Here is a 21,275-nt window from a genome sequence, read left to right as displayed (position 1 = left end):
AGCTGGGATAGAGTTAATTTTCTTCCTAGTAGCTGGTACAGTGCTATGTTTTGAGTTCAGTATGCGAAGAATGTTGATAACACTGATGTTTTCAGTTGTTGCTAAGTAGCGTTTAGACAAAAGTCAAGGATTTTTCAGCTTCTCATGCCCAGCCAGCAAGAAAGCTGGAGGGGCACAAGAAGTTGGCACAGGACACAGCCAGGACAGCTGACCCAAACTGGCCAACAGGGTATTCCATACCATGTGACGTCCCATCTAGTATAGGAACTGGTGGTGGGGGCGGGGAATGGCCGCTCGGGGACTAGCTGGGTGTCGGTTGGCAGGTGGTGAGCAATTGCACAGCGCATCATTCGTACATTCCGATCCTTTTATTATTGCTGTTGTCATTTTAGTAGTGTTGTCATTATCATTATTAGTTTCTTCTTTTCTGTTCTATTAAACCATTCTTATCTCAACCCCCGAGTTTTATTTCTTTTCCTGATTCTCTCCCCCATCCCACCAGGTGGGGGGGGATTGAGTGAGTGAGAGGCTGCGTGGTGCTTAGTTGCTGGCTGGGGTTGAACCACGACAACAGACAGCACCAGTGGGAAGAGGGACAGGTGGGAGTAAAGGCCCACCAGTAAGAGGCCAACAGGGGCATGGCAGGCTCTGGGGCACTTCTCTCCAACACTGCTGACAGGACAGAGGCATCCTCACGCAATCCCACCACAGGTTGCACGAGCACTGGTGGCATTTTTCAGAAGGACCGCAGTCAGGAAGTATGAGCCACAGAAGAGGTCCTCCTGTGCACACAGGAAGAGGAAGAGGAAGAGGAAGAGGGGACACGCACAGGGTGGTATCAGAGCATGCCGGAGCGTGTCGGGGTTGAGGGAGATGCTGAAGGAGCTGGGATTGTTCAGCCTGGAGAAGAGAAGGTGAGGGGGCTTCTGCTGTATGAAGGTGGCTCTCTGGCTTGCCAAGGCCTGCCCTTGGCCAGAAAGACCTGGGGAGTGCAGGACCCAGGAGTGGCGTGGCCTCCTGCGTGAGCCTGCCTGGCCTGAGCTGCAGCTCCCAGGGGCTGGGGAGCTCTGGGAGATCTCTGGCCGCCCATTGAAGCCTGTAAGGGGGGCACAAAGTGTCCTCCCCGCAGTGTCCCGCAGGGAGGAGCAGCATCGGAGGCTACAGTGGATGGAACATTTGCCGTGACCTTGGGGAAGCAAAGAGTCTGGGCACCACGGCAGCCCCAGCAGGCAGTGCTGCCAGGAAGGAAACCAAGGACAAAATGCCCCGAGCAAGGAAGCTGCCTTGTGGGCACTGGCCCACACAACCCACTGGCCCAGAATCCTTTCTCCCCGAGTGCTGGGTGAGACTAGCAGAGCCCCAGGAAGACCCTCCATTGCTTGGAGAAACGCTGTCTCAGCCCCAGAAGGGACATCCCTCCTCCTGCAGTGGCACAGCATCTGCATGGGAAAGGGCTGTCCCTTTCCCCATGCTCCAGCCCTTGGAGCGCAGGGTCCCTCCACCTCTTTGCAAGACCTTCAGAGACTGGGCCCTGCTCTTGCTGCTCCCAGACACTCCTCCCACCCTGCTCGGTCCTGCGGATCCCAGGGATGGATGAGGACAGTCCTCAGCAATGCTGCTTCTCTGGCACATGCTTTCAGATTTGTGACTCTGTGGAAATTTAACCCTTCTCCCGTGACTAGGTGTTTCTCACACCCTCTCTGAATGTAACCTGCCATTTGATATCTTAGGCTTGGGCACGGCAGCCTGGTCTGTCCTGCAGGTTCAGAAGTACCGGCTGCCAGCCCAGTGCTTTGGGCAGTCCAAAAGTACCAGGCAGTTGTGTCCTCAGTGTCCTGGGCTAAGTCTGAGGTCCAGCAGAGTGTCCCCGCCTGTGTTTCCTCCTGTCTGACTGCTGGGAGGAAGGGCCCTGCTCTCACCACACAGACTCAAACCTTGGCCCAAGGAGGATAGCACCAGTGCAGCTTCTCCCCACTGTGTGCACGGACCCTTCTTGGGCAGGCAGTGTGGTGGTCCCAGGGCATGAGGAAAAGTTCCCTCAGGCTCACAGTGAAATGTACCTGAGTCTGGAGCAGCCTCAGGAGAGAAAAACCTCATTGTCACTGAGTGAGAGGCCACTTTGGGGCAGAAGGGGATAGCATATGCTGGAATGTTGAGGAGATTAAGCTGGAAACTCCATAAGCAGGTGTAAGTATGCGAAAACAAGATTCTCCCAGGCTACCAGCCTGGGTCTTGTAAGAGAGGGCATGCCAGGCTTGCACAAAGTGCTCTGCCGCTCCCTGGAAAGATCCTGCGAGCGGAGAGTCGCGCGGTGGCCCTGAAGGAAGGCTGCACTTGGTGATGCCCAGGGAGATGGAGAGACCGCCAGGCTGGGCCAAGAGCACATGGCTCAGAGAGGGTGGCCACAGGGGAAGGAGAGCACATGTCCAGGAGGTCCCATGGTGTAATGGTGAGCACTCTGGACTCTGAATCCAGCGATCTGAGTTCAAATCTCAGTGGGTCCTTGAGCTTTAGGGTCCCTCAGGGCTTTCCTCAGCATGCTTACACATAGGCAGCCTTGCCTTGCTGTCAGGTCAATGGTTTAATGCACTCTCATCTTCCTTCCTTTCCTGTGCTCCCAGCCCTGGGACCGACACCAGTGCCCCTTCTGCTGCCCTGTGCCCACCAAACCTCTGCAGCTTTCCTGAGCACTGGACCCCACCCCCTCTCTGCTCCCTTGGTCTGGATGGCTGCTCCTGGATGAGGGCATCCAGCAGTGGCTCAGAGAATCACACAACACCTCAGGTGGAGAGCATGCACTCCAAGCCTGGCTCAAAGCAGCCTCAAGTGGAGGAGGCTATTCAGGGCCTTGTCTGCTTGGATGTGGGACACCTCCAAAGATGGAGACTCTGCAACATTCCCTGGGCGACCATTTCCCGTCTTTCATTACCACTGCGTGTGACATTACTTGTATTCCCACCCCTGTCCATTGCTTCTGGTGCCATCCATTTCTCTGAGGCTTTTCTGTCTTTTGCTTGCTTGTTTATTTTGGGGGCTCTGGGATCAGTTCAGGGAGCTCCACCCACAACTGGCAGTGCCCCGTGCATGGGGACAGACGCACGGTCATGGGAGAGAGCAGGTTCTCCCTCTTCCTTTATCCTGGGGTGGGCTGGGATAGAGTTTACTTTCACAAGGAGCTGGAGGGGGCCCAGCCAGGACAGCTGACCCGAACTAGCCAAGTTCGATACCGTATGATGTCATGCTCAGTATATAACTGGGGGAGCTGGCAGTGGGGGCGGGGGGGAGAAGGGATCACAGCTCGGAAATGAGCTGAGCATCAGGTTCTGTGTGGTGAGCAATTGCATTGTGCATCACATGCATTATATATTCTTTGGACAGCGAGCAGGCGGTGGTGCTTAGTTGCCAGCTGGGCTTAACTTACGACATCCTTGCAGCTATGTTGGCGAACTGAGGGGGGAGGAGAACAAACCACCACGAGCCTCCAGCTGTGCTGCACAAAGTCTTTAATGAGAAGGAGGAAATGCAGTGGCACGGAACAGAGACCGAGAAACACGTCTGCAGGGTTCAGGGAGGCACAGAGAATGGCCCATTTCCCAAGGACAAGCTCCAGGCAAAGCGCTTGCCTTTCCCCATCCCGATCTACCCGGTGGCAATGCCAGCCCACCAAGAGCAGGCCCTAACTCCGGCACACTCCCTCCGTCAGCAGGAGGTTCAGCAAAGCAGAAGAGAACGAGCCCTTTCCTGAGGAGCTCAGAGCAAAGCAGAGCCTGAGGAGACACGGCGAGGCCTGCAGTGCAGCGAGGAGCAGCAGGCACAGGTCCCTTCTGCCAGGTGGGATGAGGACACTGAGCCCACCTGCAAGCCGTGGCTACGCTCCTGCTGCTGCAGGATGCCTGTCTTCCTTGGTGCTCCAAAGGGGATGATCTGCTGGCTTCAGCAGTTCAGACCGCAGCGGGTGGGAGGCAGACACAGCCCTGACCCCCCCAGACCAAGGGAGCCCCCAGAAGAGATGGGAACCCCCCCGGCGCTGAGGGAGCTCCCAACAGCAGCTGACAGCGAGGATCCCACGGCTGTGCTCTGAGGGAAAGAGGTGAGGATGGGGCCCGGCAGGGTTACCACCACCGGGGAGGCTTCGATGAACACCGTCGAGTCAGCGCAGCGGGCGACACAGGGCTCACTGCAGCTGCTTGCAAGTGGGGTTGGGCCGGAGGCACCGCAGGGCGTTGGGAGACAGGGTCTGAAGCAAGACATCTCTCGGCGAGGGAGGCAAAGCTGAAACACAGAGCAGGCAGGGAGCACGAACCTCAATATCAGCCCTTCTGTCTTTTCCTCAGCTCTCTCCATGGACACTCTTTGTTTTCAAAACACCCAGTGTGCCTACAGTTCCCACAGCCCTCATCGTGCCCTCCGAGTTGCACGGCACAGGAAGGCTGACCCACTTTTGGAATAGGCCCCAGCGCAGTGGCGTTAAAGCGCCTGTGGAAAGACTGATCATACCCCATCTCCATCGTTGCTTTCAAGATGGCACTGGATGCACTTGGCCATGTGGTTAGAGACCATCAGCTAAAGGTGCACATTCTGGTGGGCAGACCCCCCTGCAGCTGAGCCCCATGGTTCCCCTTCTGCTTGAAAGAACCCTCCTTTTCCCAGCCACCTCCCCCAAAAGGCAAAGAGACTGCAGCCCTTCAACAGTTGTATGGCAGGGCAAAGCTGAGGCAGCCCAAGTCTCAGCCTCAGTAACCACCAAGACAGCAGTTCAGCCCACAGAGAGAGATGGAGCGGACTCAGGCTTACCTTGCTCCTCGAGGAAAGGGAGGCAAGAGAGGAGGATGCAGAGCCTGGAGCAGCGCAGGCTTTTATGCTGTGTCCCAGAGCCCTGGGGGGGCCACAAACATTCCTTGCTCATGAAGCATCTCAACACCTAGTAGACACAGGGGAGACTGTGAGTAAGTTTAAGCAGAACGTCAAGACTGCACAATCCCATATGGGAGAAGAGCCTCATCGCACCAGCGATGTGGCAAAGCTCAACGTCAAAGGAAGTCCTTTGTGGGCTGAAAGGAAGACCCCTGTGGGCTGGAGTGACAGCCAGGAAGAACTAGCTTACGCTCATCAGGCTCTACCACAGCATGGTTTTGTGATCAAAGAGATGCCCGCGTCCTTCTCTGAAGGAGACCCACGCCCAAATTGACCTGTTTTGCTCAGCAAGGTCATCCCAGATGCCAAAGGCCTGGATGGCCTGCTTTTGAGGAGAGGCTGAGGGCAGGGAGCCAAAAGATTGTGGCTCTTTCTCCTGGGTGAGGGATGGGGTGGCCCATTCCATGCATTTCAAATTTCAAAGGGACATCGGATCAGTCTCCCAGAGCACCTGGGAGTCACATGAGCCCTTGAGCAACCACCAAAAGGCAATGCCTTGGAAGACACAAATGCAGGAGGTTGCATAGAAGCACCAGTTGATTCAGGAATGGTGCTAAAATGTGTGGAAAAGCCCTTGACGAAAGCGGCGCTTTGGGACTATAAGCTCTAGCATCCCTGCTACGCCTCAGGCTGGGGCAACGTGTGCACTGAAGTCCACAGCAGGGTGACTCATGTTTGCCTGGAGTTCAGGGTTTTTCCCAACTCTTCCACATCACGATGACTCCCAGGTACTCTGGGAGACTGATCCGATGTCCCTTTGTAGTTTGAAATGCATGGAATGGGCCACCCCATCCCTCACCCAGGAAAAAGGGCTGTGAGCTTTTGGCTCCCTGCCCTGAGCCTCTCCTCAAAAGCAGGCCATCCAGGCCTCTGGCCTCTGGGATGACCTTGCTGAGCAAAACAGGTCAATTTGGGCGTGGGTCTCTTTCAGAGAAGAATGCGGGCATCTCTTTGATCACAAAACCATGCTGTGGTAGAGCCTGATGAGCGTAAGCTAGGTCCTCCTGGCTGTCACTCCAGCCCACAGGGGTCTTCCTTTCAGCCCACAAAGGACTTCCTTTGACGTTGAGCTTTGTCACATCGCTGGTGCGATGAGGCTCTTCTCCCACATGGGATTGTGCAGTCTTGACGTTCTGCTTAAACTTACTCACAGTCTCCTGTGTGTCTACTAGGTGTTGAGATGCTTCATGAGCAAGGAATGTTTGTGGCCCCCCCAGGGCTCTGGGACACAGCATAAAAGCCTGCGCTGCTCCAGGCTCTGCATCCTCCTCTCTTGCCTCCCTTTCCTCGAGGAGCAAGGTAAGCCTGAGTCCGCTCCATCTCTCTCTGTGGGCTGAACTGCTGTCTTGGTGGTTACTGAGGCTGAGACTTGGGCTGCCTCAGCTTTGCCCTGCCATACAACTGTTGAAGGGCTGCAGTCTCTTTGCCTTTTGGGGGAGGTGGCTGGGAAAAGGAGGGTTCTTTCAAGCAGAAGGGGAACCATGGGGCTCAGCTGCAGGGGGGTCTGCCCACCAGAATGTGCACCTTTAGCTGATGGTCTCTAACCACATGGCCAAGTGCATCCAGTGCCATCTTGAAAGCAACGATGGAGATGGGGTATGATCAGTCTTTCCACAGGCGCTTTAACGCCACTGCGCTGGGGCCTATTCCAAAAGTGGGTCAGCCTTCCTGTGCCGTGCAACTCGGAGGGCACGATGAGGGCTGTGGGAACTGTAGGCACACTGGGTGTTTTGAAAACAAAGAGTGTCCATGGAGAGAGCTGAGGAAAAGACAGAAGGGCTGATATTGAGGTTCGTGCTCCCTGCCTGCTCTGTGTTTCAGCTTTGCCTCCCTCGCCGAGAGATGTCTTGCTTCAGACCCTGTCTCCCAACGCCCTGCGGTGCCTCCGGCCCAACCCCACTTGCAAGCAGCTGCAGTGAGCCCTGTGTCGCCCGCTGCGCTGACTCGACGGTGTTCATCGAAGCCTCCCCGGTGGTGGTAACCCTGCCGGGCCCCATCCTCACCTCTTTCCCTCAGAGCACAGCCGTGGGATCCTCGCTGTCAGCTGCTGTTGGGAGCTCCCTCAGCGCCGGGGGGGTTCCCATCTCTTCTGGGGGCTCCCTTGGTCTGGGGGGGTCAGGGCTGTGTCTGCCTCCCACCCGCTGCGGTCTGAACTGCTGAAGCCAGCAGATCTTCCCCTTTGGAGCACCAAGGAAGACAGGCATCCTGCAGCAGCAGGAGCGTAGCCACGGCTTGCAGGTGGGCTCAGTGTCCTCATCCCACCTGGCAGAAGGGACCTGTGCCTGCTGCTCCTCGCTGCACTGCAGGCCTCGCCGTGTCTCCTCAGGCTCTGCTTTGCTCTGAGCTCCTCAGGAAAGGGCTCGTTCTCTTCTGCTTTGCTGAACCTCCTGCTGACGGAGGGAGTGTGCCGGAGTTAGGGCCTGCTCTTGGTGGGCTGGCATTGCCACCGGGTAGATCGGGATGGGGAAAGGCAAGCGCTTTGCCTGGAGCTTGTCCTTGGGAAATGGGCCATTCTCTGTGCCTCCCTGAACCCTGCAGACATGTTTCTCGGTCTCTGTTCCGTGCCACTGCATTTCCTCCTTCTCATTAAAGACTTTGTGCAGCACAGCTGGAGGCTCGTGGTGGTTTGTTCTCCTCCCCCCTCAGTTCGCCAACATAGCTGCAAGGATGTCGTAAGTTAAGCCCAGCTGGCAACTAAGCACCACCGCCTGCTCGCTGTCCAAAGAATATATAATGCATGTGATGCACAATGCAATTGCTCACCACACAGAACCTGATGCTCAGCTCATTTCCGAGCTGTGATCCCTTCTCCCCCCCGCCCCCACTGCCAGCTCCCCCAGTTATATACTGAGCATGACATCATACGGTATCGAACTTGGCTAGTTCGGGTCAGCTGTCCTGGCTGGGCCCCCTCCAGCTCCTTGTGAAAGTAAACTCTATCCCAGCCCACCCCAGGATAAAGGAAGAGGGAGAACCTGCTCTCTCCCATGACCGTGCGTCTGTCCCCATGCACGGGGCACTGCCAGTTGTGGGTGGAGCTCCCTGAACTGATCCCAGAGCCCCCAAAATAAACAAGCAAGCAAAAGACAGAAAAGCCTCAGAGAAATGGATGGCACCAGAAGCAATGGACAGGGGTGGGAATACAAGTAATGTCACACGCAGTGGTAATGAAAGACGGGAAATGGTCGCCCAGGGAATGTTGCAGAGTCTCCATCTTTGGAGGTGTCCCACATCCAAGCAGACAAGGCCCTGAATAGCCTCCTCCACTTGAGGCTGCTTTGAGCCAGGCTTGGAGTGCATGCTCTCCACCTGAGGTGTTGTGTGATTCTCTGAGCCACTGCTGGATGCCCTCATCCAGGAGCAGCCATCCAGACCAAGGGAGCAGAGAGGGGGTGGGGTCCAGTGCTCAGGAAAGCTGCAGAGGTTTGGTGGGCACAGGGCAGCAGAAGGGGCACTGGTGTCGGTCCCAGGGCTGGGAGCACAGGAAAGGAAGGAAGATGAGAGTGCATTAAACCATTGACCTGACAGCAAGGCAAGGCTGCCTATGTGTAAGCATGCTGAGGAAAGCCCTGAGGGACCCTAAAGCTCAAGGACCCACTGAGATTTGAACTCAGATCGCTGGATTCAGAGTCCAGAGTGCTCACCATTACACCATGGGACCTCCTGGACATGTGCTCTCCTTCCCCTGTGGCCACCCTCTCTGAGCCATGTGCTCTTGGCCCAGCCTGGCGGTCTCTCCATCTCCCTGGGCATCACCAAGTGCAGCCTTCCTTCAGGGCCACCGCGCGACTCTCCGCTCGCAGGATCTTTCCAGGGAGCGGCAGAGCACTTTGTGCAAGCCTGGCATGCCCTCTCTTACAAGACCCAGGCTGGTAGCCTGGGAGAATCTTGTTTTCGCATACTTACACCTGCTTATGGAGTTTCCAGCTTAATCTCCTCAACATTCCAGCATATGCTATCCCCTTCTGCCCCAAAGTGGCCTCTCACTCAGTGACAATGAGGTTTTTCTCTCCTGAGGCTGCTCCAGACTCAGGTACATTTCACTGTGAGCCTGAGGGAACTTTTCCTCATGCCCTGGGACCACCACACTGCCTGCCCAAGAAGGGTCCGTGCACACAGTGGGGAGAAGCTGCACTGGTGCTATCCTCCTTGGGCCAAGGTTTGAGTCTGTGTGGTGAGAGCAGGGCCCTTCCTCCCAGCAGTCAGACAGGAGGAAACACAGGCGGGGACACTCTGCTGGACCTCAGACTTAGCCCAGGACACTGAGGACACAACTGCCTGGTACTTTTGGACTGCCCAAAGCACTGGGCTGGCAGCCGGTACTTCTGAACCTGCAGGACAGACCAGGCTGCCGTGCCCAAGCCTAAGATATCAAATGGCAGGTTACATTCAGAGAGGGCGTGAGAAACACCTAGTCACGGGAGAAGGGTTAAATTTCCACAGAGTCACAAATCTGAAAGCATGTGCCAGAGAAGCAGCATTGCTGAGGACTGTCCTCATCCATCCCTGGGATCCGCAGGACCGAGCAGGGTGGGAGGAGTGTCTGGGAGCAGCAAGAGCAGGGCCCAGTCTCTGAAGGTCTTGCAAAGAGGTGGAGGGACCCTGCGCTCCAAGGGCTGGAGCATGGGGAAAGGGACAGCCCTTTCCCATGCAGATGCTGTGCCACTGCAGGAGGAGGGATGTCCCTTCTGGGGCTGAGACAGCGTTTCTCCAAGCAATGGAGGGTCTTCCTGGGGCTCTGCTAGTCTCACCCAGCACTCGGGGAGAAAGGATTCTGGGCCAGTGGGTTGTGTGGGCCAGTGCCCACAAGGCAGCTTCCTTGCTCGGGGCATTTTGTCCTTGGTTTCCTTCCTGGCAGCACTGCCTGCTGGGGCTGCCGTGGTGCCGACTCTTTGCTTCCCCAAGGTCACGGCAAATGTTCCATCCACTGTAGCCTCCGATGCTGCTCCTCCCTGCGGGACACTGCGGGGAGGACACTTTGTGCCCCCCTTACAGGCTTCAATGGGCGGCCAGAGATCTCCCAGAGCTCCCCAGCCCCTGGGAGCTGCAGCTCAGGCCAGGCAGGCTCACGCAGGAGGCCACGCCACTCCTGGGTCCTGCACTCCCCAGGTCTTTCTGGCCGAGGGCAGGCCTTGGCAAGCCAGAGAGCCACCTTCATACAGCAGAAGCCCCCTCACCTTCTCTTCTCCAGGCTGAACAATCCCAGCTCCTTCAGCATCTCCCTCAATCCCGACACGCTCCGGCATGCTCTGATACCACCCTGTGCGTGTCCCCTCTTCCTCTTCCTCTTCCTCTTCCTCTTCCTCTTCCTCTTCCTCTTCCTCTTCCTCTTCCTCTTCCTCTTCCTGTGTGGACAGGAGGACCTCTTCTGTGGCTCATACTTCCTGACTGCGGTCCTTCTGAAAAATGCCACCAGTGCTCGTGCAACCTGTGGTGGCATTGCGTGAGGATGCCTCTGTCCTGTCAGCAGTGTTGGAGAGAGCCTGCCATGCCCCTGTTGGCCTCTTACTGGTGGGCCTTTACTCCCACCTGTCCCTCTTCCCACTGGTGCTGTCCATCTTTGCTGGTGAGGAACTGCCAGTTCGGGGAAACTTTCTGGGTTGAAATCCTGCTGGTCAATGCCTAGTGCTGGATTGGCACCTACACAATGTGCCACTGGGCCTGAAAGAGGGAAGGATGCATTGCAGGGGCTCTCCAGCTTTGGGAGCAGAGGGCAGAGGAGCTCCCTGATGACTAAGGAGAGGGAAAAGTTGCCCCATCTCCAAAACGGGGGAAGAAGGACTATCTGGGGAACCAAGGAAAGGTGATGATAAACTGGAGCAAGTTCAGCGGAGGATCCCTAGCATAGTCAGGGGCTGGGGGGGCCTTGTAAGGAAAGGCAGAGGACCCAAGGCTTGCTCAGCTGGGTGAAGAAAATGCTTAGCGGGGATCTAATAGGAGCCTCCTGGTGCCTACCAGGAGGCTCCTGCGATGGCTGGAGGATGAGCGCCATGGTCAGAAATTGAGCAGGCAGTTTGTGACTGGCTACACAATCAAAAATGATCACCCGGAGGGTGCCTAAGCATGGGAACAGGGGTCCAGAGAGGCTGTGAAACATCTGTCCTCAAGGTATTTTATGACCCGAAAGGACAAAGCACTGATCAGCTGGTGGGAGCCTGCCTGAAGCAGGAGGATGCACTCTCTGAGTCCCTGAAATGCCTTCCAACCAGAAGGGTTGTTGGAGGGGAAAGCGGAAGCAGGGAAAGAGGGTTTTGTGGGTGAATGTTTGAAGAATGTCCAAAGCTCCACATTGCAGGGGAGGGGAGAGGCATGCAGAATGTGACTTTTGTAGGGGAGAGTGGAAAAGTGGAATTCCCCAGGGGCTCTCCTCCTTCCATGATTCTGTTCTAGGCCTACCCAGCTGCTACTGGTGGGGCAGCATGGGTACGCCCATTTCTCCTTCTACAGGAGCTGGGACTGCAGCAAGACCTGGTCAGCAGGCTGAGCAGAGCCCCCAGAGGGGCAAGAAGCCTCCGCTGAAGAGAGAGAAGCATGAAGGGGGGCAGCCAGAGAGAAGAGCCTGTCAGGAGTGGGACTCGAAGCCATGCCTCCCAGGGAGGCTGCAACCTGAACGCAACGCCTTAGACCACTCGGCCATCCTGACCCGCTGCTGCTGCTGCTGGTCCGCCCCCTGCAGCTGCCAGAGCCAGCCCACCTCAGCCAGCCTCCTCCTGGCACTGCTGCAGGGGGAGCTGTATCCCGGGAGCACCCTTGCCCTGCTCCCACCAAGGGCTGCAAACTGGCGACCGCAGCTCCTACACGCGCTTCATACCACATGGAACCGGAGTACCCAGCACAGGGGCAGCACACTTCCCACACATCTCCCAAAGCCCAAGGCAATCCTTCACGGGAGCAACCAAAGGAACCGTCAGTGAATTACGGCTCTACGCACGCCAATGTCCTGTCAAGGGCTCCAGGCACACGTCTACCTTTCCCGTGACTTCCTCCATTCCCTCCAGAGCCTCAGGAGATGGCAAGCCAAGCACTTGGCCTGCAGCGCTGCCTCATGGACGGTTCCTGGGGCAACCAGGGTGCTTCCTTCTTCCCTGCTCGGGGCTGGGAAGGCTCGGCAAGGAGGGCTGTGCCACACCAACCCCTGGGGGAATGCTGTGTCGGTCTCAAGGAGTCAGTGTGTGGGAAAGGGTCTGGAGAGTCAAGGCAAAAGGACAGGAGATGCGCCAAGTGCCGAGCAATGACTGGGCTCCCGTTCCTGCGGGGAAGAGGCTGACTTACTGCCCGTGACGTAGAGGAAGGAGGGCACAGCTCTCTGGGACTTGTTGCTTCATGGAAGGAGGTAGACTGTAAGGCATCTCAGGCGGTCACTAGTCCAAATGCCTGCCTAAAGCAGGGCTAGCCCCAAAGCTAGAGCAGGTGGCACAGTGCCTGAGCCCCACTGAAACCTGAGTGTGATACCCAGGCATGGAAAATCCCAAACAAAGTTCTCTGGGCACCTGCTGCCATGCTTCAGCGCTGCCTGAGAATCTCAGAATGGTGCAAAGCAGCCCCCGCAGTCTGCTTTTGCAAGGCTGACCTTGCTAAAAGCCCAGCCTGTGTCTGCTGGGCTCGGAGGTGCCCAGAGGCCTGTCCATGAAGCAAGGCTGCAGGGGGAGTCAAGGGGAGTGGCGCGACCGCCCTATGCGAGGTGACCTTCCTGAGGGGGGGAAGCTGCGCTGTTTGGGAACAGGACAGGCAAGGCACTGTGGAGCCAGGCTGAGTAAAAGCTTGCCTGCGTTGGCCAGGAATCGAACCCGGGTCAACTGCTTGGAAGGCAGCTATGCTCACCACTATACCACCAACGCTCCTGGGCCACTCCTGCCTCCTGCTCCTCCAGCCCAGAGCCTGGCCTCCCTCCTGCTCCTCCACGTCCCAGTCTTGCCTGCCTCCTGCTCTGCCAGGTCACAAACTGCCCTCTTGCCTGCTCCTCCGCTTCACAGACTATCCCGCCTCCTCCTTCCAGACCCCTACACACATACACATGACCTCAAGCTGCTGGCACATGGGTGTGCTTCTCTGCGTGTGAGCTCTTGGCTACGGAAACTCCAGCTGCTGGGTGCTGCTAATGGTGACGCTCCCCATCTGCGTTCATACGTGGGCCAGCTGCGCACGTACTATGCAGGTGCGTGTGCGTTTGCGTGTACGTACCTGTGGTGGTTTAAGCACAGACAAACGCCCACCCAGCTGCTCACTACTTTCCCCACCCGCAGGGCGATGCGGAGCACTGAAAACACACTGAGAAATCTCTTGGCTCAAGATAAACACACGGACATGGCTTAGCAAAAACTCTTGTGGGAAAATCAGGCTTGACTTGGGCAAAATTAATTCTTTGCCAATTAAAACAGATGCAAGTAGTGAGAAACAAAAAGACAAACTTAAACACCGCCTTTCCTCTCCCCTGTGCCGGGACAACTGCAGTGCTTCACACCAGACTCCTTTACCTGTCCAAGCAGGATGTGTCTTCCCTCTGCTCTTTCCCACTCTTTTTGCTCCTTCCAGCTCTCTCTGCCTGGCCTCTTTTGCCCTTTCTGGAATATGTTTTCACAGGGGGGCCACCAATGACGACAGCTCAGCTGTCTTGTGCGGTGGGTCCACTGTGGAGCTGGAACTGACTGTGTCTGACACAGGGCAGCCCCTTATCTCTTCCCACAGAGGCCATTCTGCAGCACCCCCTGACCCCTCCACTACCAAAACCTTGCCATGTGTAGCCAATACAGTGCCCATGGGGAATACCAGAGGGCATAACGCTGAGGTAGCGCGGTCGGAGTCTGCCCCAGTCGGAGTCACAATCACGCTGTCCTGGGCTAGCGTGTGGTTGCATGATGTACCCTTTGGCTGAATTAAAAAGGCACAGCAACCAGCCTGGGTTTCTTCCTAGGCACTGGATATGTCCGTAGCTTGTAGACGTGTGTAGTAGTAGCTCAGCAATCAGTAAGTAAAAAGCAGGCAATGCTAGGGTAGCAATTCTCTGTCTATATAATGTGCAAATAGGCCAGGTGGATCATTTCTAGCACAAGTTTCTTGGTCTATGATGCTTGGCCAGATATGAGCATCTGCCACATTCTGTGCTGCGTGCCCGTAAGCAATTTGTTTGCAGGACTCCACGCATTACCTGTTCCTGGGCTAAAATCTGCCTTGTGCTGCCCCTGGTTTTGGCGACGGATGATTGCTTTGGTGAATGCCCGTGCCGGCACTGATGAATGATGAAGTACACGTGACCAGGACGTACCTTCCCCTACATACACGGGGGGCACCATTTTCTTTCAGCTGCCATTTTCTTATTAAGCACCATAACAACCATGTTTTCATACTGCTCTCTGATTGGCTGACAGCCATTTCTGGACCCCATCAGGCCCACCTGCTCTCAGGCAGACCTGTGATTGGCTGTCAGGACCAGCCAACCCTACCTGTCTACCCAGAAGCACGTCAGGCAAGGAAGCCCCCACTCGCTAAACAAAGGGAAGAGGCAACTTCTGACAGCGTCATCCCCTGTGGGTTCTCCTATTGCTTTGTGATTGCCGGACGGCCATTTTTGACACTGTCATGCCCGCATGTTCTCAGATCTCCCTCTCAGGGACTGTCCGCTTCCTTTGGACCAAGAAGTGTTTGGGTATAAAAAGATATACCGTGCAGTGGTATCCACTCTGGAATGAAGACGAGCACTTAGCACAAGCGATATGCCTGTGGGTGGCCCATTGCCTGCAGAGCCAGAGGCCACCTCACAGTCAACATGCAAGCGATCTTCTGGCTTCTGGCCAGTCAGGCACTCAGGTAGCAGGGAGCTCACCTGCAGATACCCGTGCTATCTTCCTGCTGCCAGCTCGTGAAGCACTCAGGCAAGAAAGACCTATAGAGGAGGCCACTCTCAATTATCTTTGAAAGGTTGTGACAACTGGGAGAGGTTCCTGAGTCCTGGAAGAAATTCATTGTCACTCCTATCTTCGCGAATGGCGCAAAGGAGAATGGGGGCAACAGCAGGCCGGTCCGCCTCACCTCGATCCCTGGGAAGGGGAAGGAGCAACTTATCCTGGAAACCCTTTGCAGACACGTGAAGAACAAGAATGCGATTGGTCTTGTTTTCATTGCATTCTACTCCTAGCTCATTTCTGTCAGACTGTGCTTTTCTGGTTTTGGCGGGGGGGGTCTTTGTGTGTGTATGTGTGTGTGAGAGGGGTATTTGCTGGGAAATCTCAAGCTGCACTAGCCAGTGAAGAGAGTGGATTGGCATCAGGGACTGCCCAGGGTTGGAGCAGGACACTGGACAAACCAGGCCTGGGCTCCAGGCCTGGATTCTGCACAGACCTGTGGTACAGTCGAGGGTTCAGAGCACCTGCTGATGTGCATGTGGGAGTGAGGGGGTGGGTGTCCAGCACTGGATTCCAGTGCTGAGCAGCCAGAAGAGAAGGAAAGGCTTGGGCTATGTGTGTGTTTTGTCTTGTAGTGAGCAATAAAAGACAAAGAAAACACCGCCATGCCAACCAATTTTTCCAGGCTCAACTGCACTCCTTCACTGCAGACTACTCCAGCATGGGTTCTCCACATGCTGCGCGTCTGAACAGGAAAAATCTCTTTCAGCGTGGGCTCTTCCACAGGCTTCAGGCCCGTCAGGAAAAGTCTTCACTGGCGTGCCTTCTCCGCAGGTTGCAGTTCCTTCAGGAATATCCGCCTGCTCCAGCCAGCATGGGTGCCCTGGGTGCCACAAGCTTTGCAGATGGCTCAGTGTTGTGGAGGCCCCTGGAACCAGCTGTGTGTGTGGTGCAGGGCAGCCCCTCAGCTCTTCCCCACAGAGGCCACCCTGCAGCAGCCCCTCTCCCCACCACTACCAACACCTAGCCACGTATGGCCAATACAGTGCCCACTGGGAATACCTACTCAGCCCTGCTCCTGGCTGGAGCTGCGAGTGAGCACGGCAGCAAACAGACTAGGATGGAGAAAACCCCCAGATGGTCAAGCTGATTGCATTGGTGTTTCCCAAAGTAGCACCAGCCTTGTCCTCCTCCTCCTCCCCACCTGCAGATTCCTGGAGGTCCCTGCTTGCGGCTGGGAAGTTGGGATTGAGCTGCTGGATGGGAAGGGAGAAAAGCCTGTGTCCCCAGGACACCCGCTTCCTTGTGGGGGGAGCTCTGCCTGCTGCTCCACAGCCTCCCGTCTGCCTTGCCGAGGGGCACTATGGGAGTGCTGGCTCCTAAGGCGGCAAAGGAGAAAGAAGGTGGCAGTGGCAGAGAGAAGGGGCTGAGGGAACAGGAGGGCCATGGCCATGGGTGCCCAGAGAGCTAGAGCAGTGCAGGTTAAAAGTTGCGGGGAGAGGCAGCAGCTGTCAGGAGGAGGGAAAAAAAGCGACAATTAGCAGAGGATGGTTTCGATCCATCGACCTCTGGGTTATGGGCCCAGCACGCTTCCGCTGCGCCACTCTGCTCCCCCCAGCACCTCTGCCGGCACCTCCCACGGCCCTGCCTGATGCTCCCTGGCACTGCCAGCCCTCATGCCTCCTTCCCTTCCTCTGTCCTGTGCCCTCACCCGGGCCAGAAAATTGGCTCTCAGGAAAGTTCACCTCCTTTGCGCCTTCGCTGCGGAGCTCAAGGGCCTTGCCTTGCCCTTCTCCCCACATCTCCTGCCCATAACCCTGGATGGGGACTTTCTTCTTGACCACCCAAGCTGGCTCTGCAGGCACTGAAGGAAACCCCGGAGCGAGGGGGCAGCCTTGTTGCTTTGCAGGGTGGAGGGGAGCTGCTCTCCAGCGAACTCAGGAGGGCTGCCACCCTGCCCAGAAATCCAGCTCCCAGGGGGCTGTGGGACTGTGCCCAGCGTCAACGTCCCTTCTTTGCCGGCTGAGGAGGGACACAAGGACGCTTAGCATTACCAAGCATAGAATTACCAAGGGAATTAATCCTCCGAGTTTGGCTGTTCACATAGTGGTGCCCCAGCCTAATGCATGGAGGACCCCAAGACAGAGGAAAGCAGGGCTGGTATATGTTTACAATACAGTTGTGTCGACCAAGCAAATTACTCATGTTAAGGGGTGGGCTAATCAGTTACTATTGCTCCCAAGATCACTATGTGCTTCTCCTGGGCAGGTGGTGTGGACAGATGCTCAGTGGGGTGTTAATCTTCATTGTTCTAAACCAATGTCCCGTGCAGGTGGAGGGGCTTTATACTAGATTCAGGTTGATTGCTGTTCTGGCCATGGCTGTATACCTAGGGTTTTTTTGAAAGACAAATCTCCCATTGGTTTATCATCTGCATGGGGTGTTCTCAGCCAGTGGGAGCCAGTTTAGGTTGGGTCTTCAGGTCATGTTGACCCTGCGGTAAAAGGCCTTAGTCCTAGGCAGTGTTTGTTCTTCTAAGCAAGTTGTCTAGCAGTTGGCGCCTTGCCTTTCAGACCAGCGGTGAGGGCCTTGCCCTGCCAGTGCTGTGCTGTGCTGTGCTGTGCTGTGCTCCCCCACAGCTCCTGGCTTGTCCTCCCTCCTGGCGCAGGCCTGCCCTGGCTGCTCCCTGAGATCCGAGGGCTGCCCCCGCCACCGTGCAGGGTGCCGAAGAGCCAGAGAAACCCCTCCTCTCCGTGCCTGGTGCCATTCCTGTCCTGCCCAGCCCTGCTGGGAGTGGAGTTGGTTCCCAGTCGCCACAGGACAGGGCTGGCCCACCCACACTGGGAGGTGGCCAGGCTTAAATGCTGCCAGGTGTCCCAGGGAAGGCTCTGGGCAGGCTGAGCTGGTAAAGCCTCTTGGTGAGCGTGAGGGACGAGGTGGCAGTGCTGAGGCCTGCATTTTTGGGCTTGTGTTTGCTGGTGCCCCGTCCCATCCACAGGCCAGAGCATGCAGCGGAGACAAAAGCGGGATGGAGAGCGCTGGGACGTGGGTGCCGATGTGAGCGTGGGGAGCATGGCCCCAGCCTATCTGCTGCAGGGGCTATTGCTCAGGGGAAAGTATTTTGCTGCAGATCAAGAGGTCCCTGGCTCCTTCCAGGTGCCCTCTCCATTGCCCCTTTCCTTCTCCATTCATACTGACTATCTCTCTGAGCTTCTTTTTCCCTTGCAATGCTTCCCCCACCCTCAGTGGCATGGCTGCAGGGAACGGACCATGCACCAGCAATGGGCTCGTCTCTCCTTCTCTTTGTCTGGGCTCTCTCTGCACGTGTCCCTCAGGGTTTCCCTTTTCCTTAAGATGCTGAACCACCCAGGCAGGCTACCAACAGGTCCTCCTCTGCTGCTGCTCTGTTGGGAGCAGCTGGGTATGTGACTGAAAGAAGCCCTCTGGGAAGCCTCTGGTTCTTTTCTATCCCGCCCATCAGGGTCGGTGATGGCAGGGCATGGTCTCCTGATGCCACGGGCACCACCATGGCCTCTTCTGCACTTCCATGTCTTTCCCAGAAGAGGAGGAGACAGGAGAGCCCCACCCCTCATCCCCTCATCCTCAAGCTAAATTTGGGAAAGGCCCCTGGGAAAGGTTGTCCATGTGTGCAAGGGCTGGGGACGGGTCAGGCAGAATATCCCCAGGACCCCAGGCAAGATCTTAGGTCTATGATATGTCTTCACTTCATCGTTAGCAATGAGGTCCAAAGAAGGACCTCTTCTGTAGCTCATAGTTGGCGCTGGCCCCTTCTCTTCCCCCCACCCCCACCCCTTGCCTGCTGCTCCACACCAGTCTGCCTTTGTGACACCTAAAGTGAGGGGCACTTTGTGAGTGCTGGCAAGATCTCCGATCCATGAGGTGCCTCCCCTTCATCTTTAGCAATGAGGGCCATGCTGTGCAGGCTGTCTTTGGAGGTGAGCTGCTGTAGGTTCAGGCCTAGGGAGGACAGCTGGTAGGGTTGTTCTGCCTGAGGTGTGAGGTGAGATCAGGCTCTTAAGTTCTGCTCAAGAGCCAACAACATTGGACCTCTTGTCATGGCTGGTACTCGGCACTGGTCCATTCTCCCATTTACAAGAAGGGTCGGAGGGAGGATCCGGGGAACTACAGGCCTGTCAGCCTGACCTCGGTACCGGGGAAGATTATGGAACGGTTTGTCTTGAGAGCACTCACATGGCAAGTCCAGGATAAGAAGGGGATCAGGCCCAGTCAGCATGGGTTTACGAAAGGCAGGTCCTGCTTGACCAACCTGATCTCCTTCTATGACCGGGTGACCCGCCTAGTGGATGAGGGAAAGGCTGTGGATGTTATCTTCCTTGACTTCAGCAAGGGCTTTGACACTGTCTCTCATGGCGTGCCCCTTGAGAAACTGGCGTCTCGTGGCTTGGATAAGTGTACTCTTCACTGGGTGAAATACTGGCTGGATGGCCGAGCCCAGAGGGTAGTGGTGAATGGGGTGAAATCCAGTTGGCGGCGGGTCACAAGTGGTGTTCCCCAGGGCTCGGTGTGGGGCCCTGTTCTGTTTAATATCTTTTTCGATGATTTGGATGAGGAGATTGAGTGCACCCTCAGCAAGTTTGCAGACGACACCAAGTTGGGAGGCAGGGTCGATCTGCTTGAGGGTAGGGAGGCTCTGCAGAGGGATCTGGACAGGCTGGATCGATGGGCTGAGGCCAATCGTATGAAATTCAACAAGGCCAAGTGCCGGGTCCTGCATGTCGGTCACAGCAACCCCATGCAGCGCTACAGGCTTGGGGAAGAGTGGCTGGAAAGCTGCCCGGCAGAGAAAGACCTGGGGGTGCTGGTTGACAGCCGGCTGAATATGAGCCAGCAGTGTGCCCACGTGGCCGAGAAGGCCAATGGCATCCTGGCCTGTATCAGAAATAGTGTGGCCAGCAGGAGCAGGGAGGTGATTGTTCCCCTGTACTCGGCACTGGTGAGGCCGCACCTCGAGTACTGTGTTCGGTTTTGGGCCCCTCACTACAAGAAAGACATTGAGTTGCTGGAGCATGTCCAGAGAAGGGCAACCAAGTTGGCCAGGGGCCTGGAGCACAAGTCTTATGAGGAGCGGCTGAGGGAACTGGGGCTGTTTAGTCTAGAAAAGAGGAGGCTGAGGGGAGACCTTATAGCTCTCTAGAACTACCTGAAAGGGGGTTGTAGTGAGGTGGGTGTTGGCGTCTTCTGTCAGGTGGCTGGAGATAGGACAAGAGGAAATGGCCTCAAGTTGAGGCAAGGGAGATTTAGGTTAGATATTAGGAAAAATTTTTTTACTGAGAGGGTTGTCAAACATTGGAATAGGCTGCCCAGGGAAGTGGTTGAGTCACCATCCCTGGAGGTATTCAAAAAGCAAGTGGACGGGGTACTTCAGGACATGGTTTAGCGGGCATGGTTGACGGTTGGACCCGATGATCGTGAGGTCTTTTCCAACCTAAATGATTCTACGATTCTAACATTGGACCTCTTGTCATGGCTGGTACTCGGCACTGGTCCATTCTCTTCCCCCAACCTGCCTACCTTGTCAATGGGAGCAGGATTTCCCTTTCATCCAGGAATTTCGGGGGGTGTGGGGTGTGGGGGGGCGAGGACAAGTGCCGTAGGCAAGGGGCTTTCACTGTCTCCCTGGGCACCAGGCACAGTGGGGAGCTGAGTCCCACTGCTGGCTGCAGCGTGGTCAATTGCAGGGAGCCCAAAAGGGGACTGCGCCCCGTAGTTGGCAGGATTCGAACCTGCGCGGGGAAACCCCAATGGATTTCTAGTCCATCGCCTTCACCACTCGGCCACAACTACCTGCTCCAGCCCTCTCTGCCCTGCTGATCACGTGCCCTGTGCAATGACACGCGGCTCCCTGGGAGTTTCAGGGCTAGGCTCCACTCGAAGATTTGCAGTTGGGACCTGCACGGAGCATGACGGGCACCTGCTGCCAGCCTTGCAGAGGCCTTGAGAGGCGTAACCCCAGGGGCTACAGCTGAAGCTCCCAGCGCCTTGTCCTCAGCCAGGCATCTGGGATATCCTGCCACGGGAGGGGGGGATGGTTTCACCCCCCAGCTGGTGTCTCTGCTGCTTCCAGGGAAGAAGAGAAGGCAGCTGTGTGGAGACAACCAGGGTGAGGTGAGATATTAGACCCCACTTTGCTTCTCAGATTTATCTGAGGGGGCCTCCAAGCCTGCTGTGAGCACTAGGGTGGGGACGCTGCTGCAGGGCAGATGGTGATCTCCCGGCAGCACTTCCAGCCTCTTGGGGACGTAGGGCGGTGTCAGCCCTTGAACAAAGACCATGACCGCCGTGCAGGTTGTTGGTGTGTAGGGGCAATGGTTTGCGAGAGGGGGAGAGATCCATGGAAAGGGCGAGGTAGAGACTGGCTGAGGAAAAGCGTGGAGGGGCAAAGGGAGAATAAATGGGGGGTGGGGGTGACTTAGAGGGAGACTAAACCCATCCATTTGTACATTCCAATCCTTTTATTAGTGCTGTTGTCATTTTAGTAGT

At 56.4% G+C, this 21,275-nt stretch overlaps 5 non-coding genes across 5 annotated transcripts; 1 reads left to right on the top strand and 4 right to left on the bottom strand.

Annotated features, from left to right (window-relative positions):
* Positions 1-2,432: 2,432 nt before the first annotated feature.
* On the top strand, positions 2,433-2,504 carry TRNAQ-CUG (transfer RNA glutamine (anticodon CUG)). The gene has a single exon. It is a non-coding gene; the product is annotated as a tRNA-Gln (tRNA).
* Positions 2,505-8,503: 5,999 nt separating this feature from the next.
* On the bottom strand, positions 8,504-8,575 carry TRNAQ-CUG (transfer RNA glutamine (anticodon CUG)). The gene has a single exon. It is a non-coding gene; the product is annotated as a tRNA-Gln (tRNA).
* Positions 8,576-12,680: 4,105 nt separating this feature from the next.
* TRNAG-UCC (transfer RNA glycine (anticodon UCC)) lies at positions 12,681-12,752 on the bottom strand. The gene has a single exon. It is a non-coding gene; the product is annotated as a tRNA-Gly (tRNA).
* A 3,539-nt stretch (positions 12,753-16,291) lies between these two features.
* On the bottom strand, positions 16,292-16,363 carry TRNAM-CAU (transfer RNA methionine (anticodon CAU)). Its single transcript has one exon. It is a non-coding gene; the product is annotated as a tRNA-Met (tRNA).
* A 4,134-nt stretch (positions 16,364-20,497) lies between these two features.
* TRNAS-AGA (transfer RNA serine (anticodon AGA)) lies at positions 20,498-20,579 on the bottom strand. The gene has a single exon. It is a non-coding gene; the product is annotated as a tRNA-Ser (tRNA).
* Positions 20,580-21,275: the final 696 nt, after the last annotated feature.

This window comes from Harpia harpyja, chromosome 14 (genome assembly GCF_026419915.1).
Source record: "Harpia harpyja isolate bHarHar1 chromosome 14, bHarHar1 primary haplotype, whole genome shotgun sequence".
NCBI classification, from domain to species: domain Eukaryota; kingdom Metazoa; phylum Chordata; class Aves; order Accipitriformes; family Accipitridae; genus Harpia; species Harpia harpyja.
The sequence above is the reverse complement of the archived record's forward strand: the minus strand, read 5'-3'. Positions and strand labels throughout refer to the sequence as shown.